The sequence below is a fragment of the Lepidochelys olivacea genome (assembly GCF_965140295.1).
Source record: "Lepidochelys olivacea isolate rLepOli2 genome assembly, chromosome: 10".
NCBI classification, from domain to species: domain Eukaryota; kingdom Metazoa; phylum Chordata; order Testudines; family Cheloniidae; genus Lepidochelys; species Lepidochelys olivacea.
Genome location: NC_140420.1, coordinates 47,660,841 through 47,668,387, shown reverse-complemented (window position 1 = coordinate 47,668,387; position 7,547 = coordinate 47,660,841).

The window sequence follows — 7,547 nt, the reverse complement described above, 5'->3', positions numbered from 1 at the left end:
GTAGGAAGATATATAGACACAGAGAGAACATGAAAAAATGGGGGTTGCCATACCAGCTCTAACGAGACCAATCAATTAAGGTGCACTATTATCAGCAGGAGAAAAAAAACTTTTGTAGTGATAATCAGGATGGCCCATTTCAAACAGTTGACAAGAAGGTGTGAGTAACAGTAGGGGGAAAATTAGCATGGGGAATTAGTTTTTACTTTGTGTAATGACCCATCCACTCCCAGTCTTTATTCAAGCCTAATTTAATGATGTCCAGTTTGCAGATTAATTCCAGTTCTGCTGTTTCTCGTTGGAGTCTGTTTTGAAGTTTTTTTGTTGAAGAATTGTGACCTTTAGGTCTGTAATCGAGTGACCAAAGAGATTGAAGTATTCTCCAACTGGTTTTTCAATGTTATAATTCTTGACATCTGATTTGTGTCCATTTATTCTTTTACGTAGAGACTGTCCTGTTTGACCAATATACATGGCAGAGGGGCATTGCTGGCACATGATGGCATATATCACATTGGTAGATGTGCAGGTGAACGAGCCTCTGATAGTGTGGCTGATGTGATTAGGTCCTATGATGGTGTCCCTTGAATAGATATGTGGACAGAGTTGGCAACGGGATTTGTTGGAAGGATAGGATCCTGGGTTAGTGTTTTTGTTGTGTCATGTGTGGTTGCTCGTGCATATTTGCTTCAGGTTGGGAGGCTGTCTGTAAGTGAGGACTAGCCTGTCTCCCAAGATCTGTGAGAGTGAGGGATCGTCCTTCAGGATAGGTTGTAGATCCTTGATGATGCACTGGAGAGGTTTTAGTTGGAGGCTGACAGTGACGGCTAGTGGAGTTCTGTTACTTTCTTTGTTGGGCCTGTCCTGTAGTAGGTGACTTCTGGGTACTCTTCTGGCTCTGTAAATTTGTTTCTTCACTTCAGAAGGTGGGTACTGTAGTTGTAAGAACACTTGATAGAGATCTTATAGGTGTTTGCCTCTGTCTGAGGGGTTGGAGCAAATGCGGTTGTATCTTAGAGCTTGGCTGTAGACAATGGATCGTGTGGTGTGGTCTGGATGAAAGCTGGAGGCATGTAAGTAAGTATAGCGGTCAGTAGGTTTCCAGTATAGGGTGGTGTTTATGTGACCATCACTTATTAGCACTGTAGAGTCCAGGAAGTGGACTGGTCCAGGCTGAGGTTGATGGTGGGATGGAAATTGTTGAAATCATGGTGGAATTCCTCAAGGGATTCTTTTCCATGGGTACAGATGATGAAGATGTCATCAATATAGCTCAAGTAGAGTGGGGGCGTTGGGGGATGAGAGCTGAGGAAGCGTTGTTCTAAGTCAGTCATAAAAATGTTGGCATACTGTGGGGCCATGCGGGTAGCCATAGCAGTGCCGCTGACTTGAAGGTATACATTGTCCCCAAAAGTGAAATAGTTATGGGTGAGGACAAAGTCACAAAGTTCAGTCACAAGGTAGTCATTGTGACAATCTGCACAGATCATACCTGCCTTCTTATTGCTTGTTTTATTAGCAGAACACAGTGAAGATAACCTACTGAAGAAATAGACATAGTCAACAAGGACTTTACAGTTGGATAATAGCACACCATGGGAGACACATCTCCACCAGTACAGGCAATGGTGCATACTGCCTACCATCTTACTCAAGATAGGTCAGGTGAGATCAGTTTAGTGAGAAACTGTGAAAGAAAAACCAGGATGCCACAAGAAGTTGTGCTGGTGATTCAGGATATGGTGCTCTTCCTTCCGAATCAGTACCAAAATAATACCCTAGCCTCATGTTATGAGCCACAGTGCTGTTGATTTTTCTTCCTTTCACATGAAACATAGAAGAGAATACCTGACCATTTGTGGTCGTTAAAGATCTCATTGCACTTTTTGCAAATCCAGTGTTAATCTCTATCCTGGCCAGATTCCAGCCTGGGTCTGTTATTTGTTGTTGTTGTTATTATTATTTCTAGATGTTCCAATCAGGATTAGTGTCCCATTGTTCAAAGTGCTATACACATATATAATGAAAACATGGTCCCTGCCCTAAAGAATTTACAATCTAACTATATGACAAAAGGCAACAGGTGGATACAACAAAGAGAGGGGTGGAGTGGGGTCGGAGCACAAGGTAACAGTGACCTCTTCAGCTGAATACAGGATTCCCCTTCATTTTACAATTCACTGTTGATCTCAGTTACACTAATGTTAATATGGAGTAATTTCAGTGCAGTTACCATGGCTTTACACTACTGGAACAGAGAAAGCTCTTGCTTCACCTAGTCGAAAAAGATAAGCCATTTGCAGCTCTGCTTCTGAGAGTTCTGGAGGCTCTGCTTTTGTGTTCTGATCATTGTAGGATAGGGGGTATAGCAGTCATCACTGGATGAAATCCTGCCTATTGAAATCAATGGGATTTTGACCACTGACTTTGGTGGAGCTAGACTTTCACTTGTGTCTTGTTGGAACTATTTGGTCTATTACAGGGTTGGTCTGGTGATGAGATTGAGAGGAGTATTTCGCTCATATTTGTCCTTTTAACAGGCCAAGTTCTCAAAAGCAAAATAAATTAAATTCATGGTGGAAATATTTTCAAACGACAAAAAATAAGGCAACAAGAAATCATTAAAATGCTAATCCCAGTGACAGCTTTACTTCTGGACAGCATCCTCCACAAAATAACTAGGTCTGAGTCTGGGAAGAAAGTACCTGGACTATGGTGCACCAATGGATCAGTGGACTTTAATCATTGTGAACAATCGAACCAGCACCTACTACCCCATGCCATTTCAAGTAGTTGAATTGGTTTGGACAATACCAAACTTCACTGTGGATATTCAATGGACACACAATATGGACAAGAGAACACAAAGATTACAAGAGCAACTTGCTGCAAGTGCCAACAGTTGGACACACTTACAATACACACTAAAGGATGGCACTGACAAAATTTTAACCCTATCAAAGGAGGAGAAGCAGCGTTTTTGGTGGTGGCAGGATGTTGAACCATACTGCAGTGGTCAGGACTTTCGGTGTTGCTGTGGATTATCATAACAGCTGGTGTATTGTTAACTGTATTTGTGTTACATTGCATATGGAAACGATCAAGGGGGACACAACCCCCTAGAGAACAGCCACTAATTATAACCTATAAGTAATGTAGTAAGCCTCCCCCGCCCCCCGCGCACCCACTGTATTAGGCAACCTGGACCCAATCTTCTCATGCCCACTATATGGGAAGTCTGGAACACTAATTGGAATAGGTATGGTATGCCTGTACAAGAGAAGATGCAGGGCACAGTACTACACAAGGGGCAGTGGGACAGACGGAGCATTGACACCTTCCACCTTGATGCCTGGGCCTGTCAGGAAGTGTGTCACCATATGTCCTATGCTTTTCCAGGGATACCTGGGCAGGAGGATTCTTCCCTCTCCCCCCCATCCCTCGCAAAAAAAGGGGTGGAGTGTTAGGATATAGATATGCAGGACTGCCTGTAAAGGCCTATACTTTAAGAACTTAGGTGTATTTTTATCACTTAGCTAGTTATAGAGGTATAAAACAAAGAATCAAAATCACAGTCCGCCTGTGTATGGGCCTTCTCTCACTAGGATAGTCTGAGGCCTGGTTCTTAGGCTAAGGTCTTTGGCTAAGCAGCAGAGGCAGCCATAAACTGGGAAGCTTATGGTCACATCCTCACATTCCAAACTAGTCACATTGAAATAAGATGCTATTGGGCTGTTAGGAATACAATCCTGTCCTGATAATGCCTATCACCACCAGATAAAGATGGTTAAAGAAAACTTAGTTTGCTAGCATCCTGTCTGGCAAGAAATCACTTCTCAATAGTTGTGGTTGTGAAACACTCATTTCTGTATGTTTTATCTTTATGGCTCCCACTTTTCTATTGTTAATCTGGTTCTCTAATTTTTTCTGTCTGCTGTATAATTAATTTTGCTTGGTGTAAGTTAATTAGGGTAGTGGGATATAATTGGTTACAGGATTATGTTACAATATGTTAGGATTGGTTAGATAGACTTCAGTAAAATGATTGGTTAAGGTATAGCTGAGAATATTACTATATAAATTAAGGGCAAGCAGGAAGTAAATTGGGATTTGAAAATAAGGAAAAAGGAACTTTGATTTAAGCTTTCTGGAAGTTCACCCCAATAAACATTGAATTGTTTGCACCTTCAGACTTCGGGTATTGTTGCTCTCTGTTCATGTGAGAAGGACCAGGGAAGTGGGAGGGTGAAGGAATAAGCCCTCTAACAATGAGATTGAGAGGAGGATTTGGCTCATATTTGTCCTTTTAACAGGCCAAGTTCTCAAAAGCAAAATAAATTCATGGTAGAAATATTTTCAAACTACAAAAAATAAGGCAACAAGAAATCATGAAAATGCTTATCCCAGTGACAGCTTTACTTCTGGGCATCCTCCTCCACAGAATAACTAGGTCTGAGTCTGGGAAGAAATCATTTTGTTCATCCCAAGAAAAATCCCAATCAGTTTAGCTCGGTGTCTTTCCCATGATCTTTCCTTCTGTTGAATTTCCAGTTGCTTAGCTCTCGCAGCTTGTTTAACTAGATTTAGAAGGAATCTTTTCAGTTATTGATTCCTCTCTGTTCAAGTCTGGGATTCAAGATACTTGGGCAGCCAAGTAAAAGTTTGAATTCCATCCAATCCATTTAAAAGTATGTTGTAATAGACATGAATGATACTGCAAACTAGGGTCAGGATTAACTGCAGTAGTCTACCCACTTTTGGTGCCTTTAATCTTGTGCTCTATATTTTTATTAAATGCTTAGGGTCAAATTATGACCATTCCAGAGGTATGAACTAGGGTTTGGAGAGAATGCAAAGAGCATAAAGGTGAATTCAGAAATAAATGGAATATAGCATGGCATTAGAATAGAGATGTATCTGTCTAATGTATCTAGTGTTTATTATACACCAATTTCTGTGGTATGAATGCTACCAGATCATCAAATCATACAAACAGGCCACAGACTCATGAGTCAAGATAGGAGTCAAGTTTGCAGTCCTGAAGATGAGGAGGAGGAGCTTGAATGTGATACAGAAAAAAGAGTGGAAAGCCAGTGAAAGGATTTGCGGGGGAGGGAAGAGGAGTTTGGTTTGATTGACGCTGCAGGAAAAATGATAACTTTAGCATCAGTGTTTTGGATTGATTGGAGTTGGGAGAGGTGAAATGCAGAGAGGCCAGGAAGAAGATTGCTGTGGTTGATGCAAAAGAAGCCCAGGGTTTTATTAGCAGAGATGGAAAAGAAAGGAAAGACAGCTTATGCACTACTGACTGTGTCTCCCAGAAGTGCTGGGATTCTTGGGCAACAGCTGCAAGATGGCCTCAAAAGGGCACACCATGCCCACACAGCAGGTCATAAGTGAAAGCTCCTCACTAATACAGACTCTGAATTTGGCTGTCTCATCATAGTTCTAGTGGACAAGTGGGCACATCACAAAACCACCAGCACAACTGGTACAGATTGGGGTCCACGTTTTCAGTCTCAGCAGTGCAGCCAAGGATTCTCTGAGGCATGGCGGCTGAGCTCTCCTCTCAGCTCTGGAGATGAACCCTTCAGGGGTATGTGCCTTCATGAATGGAGGGAGGAATCTTACACTGGCACTAACAATAGTATAGCCATTCTGTACATATTATTATTCTTTATATTGAAGTAGCACATAGAAGCCCCAGTTACAGACTAGGATCCTATTGTGCCAGGTGTTGTATGAACACAGAACAAAAAAGATGGTTCCTGCCTTGAAGAGCTGACAATCTAAACAGAGACCTTCAGCCTCCAGCCCTGTTCACTAAAGCCCTGTTCATCCAATGAAATGAGCTGTAGCTCACGAAATCTTATGCTCAAATAAATTTGTTAGTCTCTAAGGTGCCACAAGTCCTCCTGTTCTTTTTGCGGATACAGACTAACACGGCTGCTACTCTAAAGAAACACAGTGTTTTTCAGTAGATCAAAAGTAACTGCTCAAGAGAGTCAGAAATGTATGTCTGCCAAGAACAGAATATAATCAGGAGAAAGACAGATGGATCCACCTCTCAAAATATTGCAGACAGAGACAAGGAAGGGTGTAATGTAGCAAAATGTCTGTTTTAATGCTCCCCATAAATGTCAGTCAGTGATAATATGCAAACCGCACTAAATAATAATAGCCATTAATATTGTTGTTTGATGTTAATTAACTTCCATGCTTCTCATCCTTTGCGATACCACAACCCTCTTTTCCTATTGGGAACACCCTGAGAGCCCCTCCCATTTAACAATATGGGAAAATCAGTTGGGTTGCAATTCACAGTTTGAGAAAACAATTAATTAATATGTTGTATTTGCATAGTTCCTTTCATCCAAGGATCCCACCTGGGACAAAAATCATTATTTTGTAGGGAAGATGGGTAAAGGATCATTATTTTCATTTCACAGATGGGGAAACTGAGGAACAGAGAGAATAACTGAACTGCCCAAAGTCACATAGTGACTCAATGGCAAAGCAGAGGACCAGTCATCTAACCACTAGACACGCTGCCTTTAGCTTTAACAACTCAAGTTCTAAAGGCCTGGTCCAATGCCCATTAAAGTCAATGGAAGTCTAATAATTTTGAATCAGGTCCCACATGCATAAAAATGAAAGAGAGATACAGAAACATTTTTTAAAAACCCAAGAACATATTATTTTAAATCATCTATTGAAAACCATGATACCTTGCATGAGGACTCTAGCTTACTGAGTAGTTAATGCAATATGAAGTGTTGTTGCTATGGTGGTCCCAGGATATTAAAGAGACAAGGTGGGTGAGGTAATACCTTTTATTGGACCAACTTCTGGTGGTGAGAGAAACAACAGAAGTTGGTCCAATAAAAGATATTATATTACTCACTTTGTCTCTCTAGTTAATGTAATGTCTTACTCAGACCTCAAGGCGGTGCTCTGACACTTTCTGCACACCATACTCTGTGTTCTGTCCTGTGAATACAAGTTAGAATATCTATATATGCTCTGTTTAAAATGAAAGGCATTTGCAAACATGAAAGATCCTCGCATTCTTTGAAATCCTGGTAAAATGAAACAATGATACAGGACTCACACAGCAGAGTAAGGCCTTGTGGCATACACAAATGATTGGATGCATCCATCTTCTGGAAGGGAGTTAACCATCATAAGTGTATACAAAACTCATCTGTTGATTTTACCTGATCACAGAGTATCATCTTAAAGATCCATTTGTTAGTTCACACACCTAGGAAACAGCTCCTCCCACCTCTCTTCTTCATTTCCTGTCTCTCTATCTGTGATTTCCACTCTGTCTTTCTCTGCTACTTATTCTTTTTCTACCTGTCTCTCTGCCTCCATCCCTCTCTCCCCACTTACATCCATCTGTCCATCTGTTTCTGCCCGATACACTGATCTTTTCTCAAGTCCTCCATTTAGAGTTTTAATATAGCCATTTCTGCAAAGCTATTTTCCCCAAATTTCCATCTGTTGACAGGTTTTACAGAAAAAGATGTTCTGAAAGCAGATGG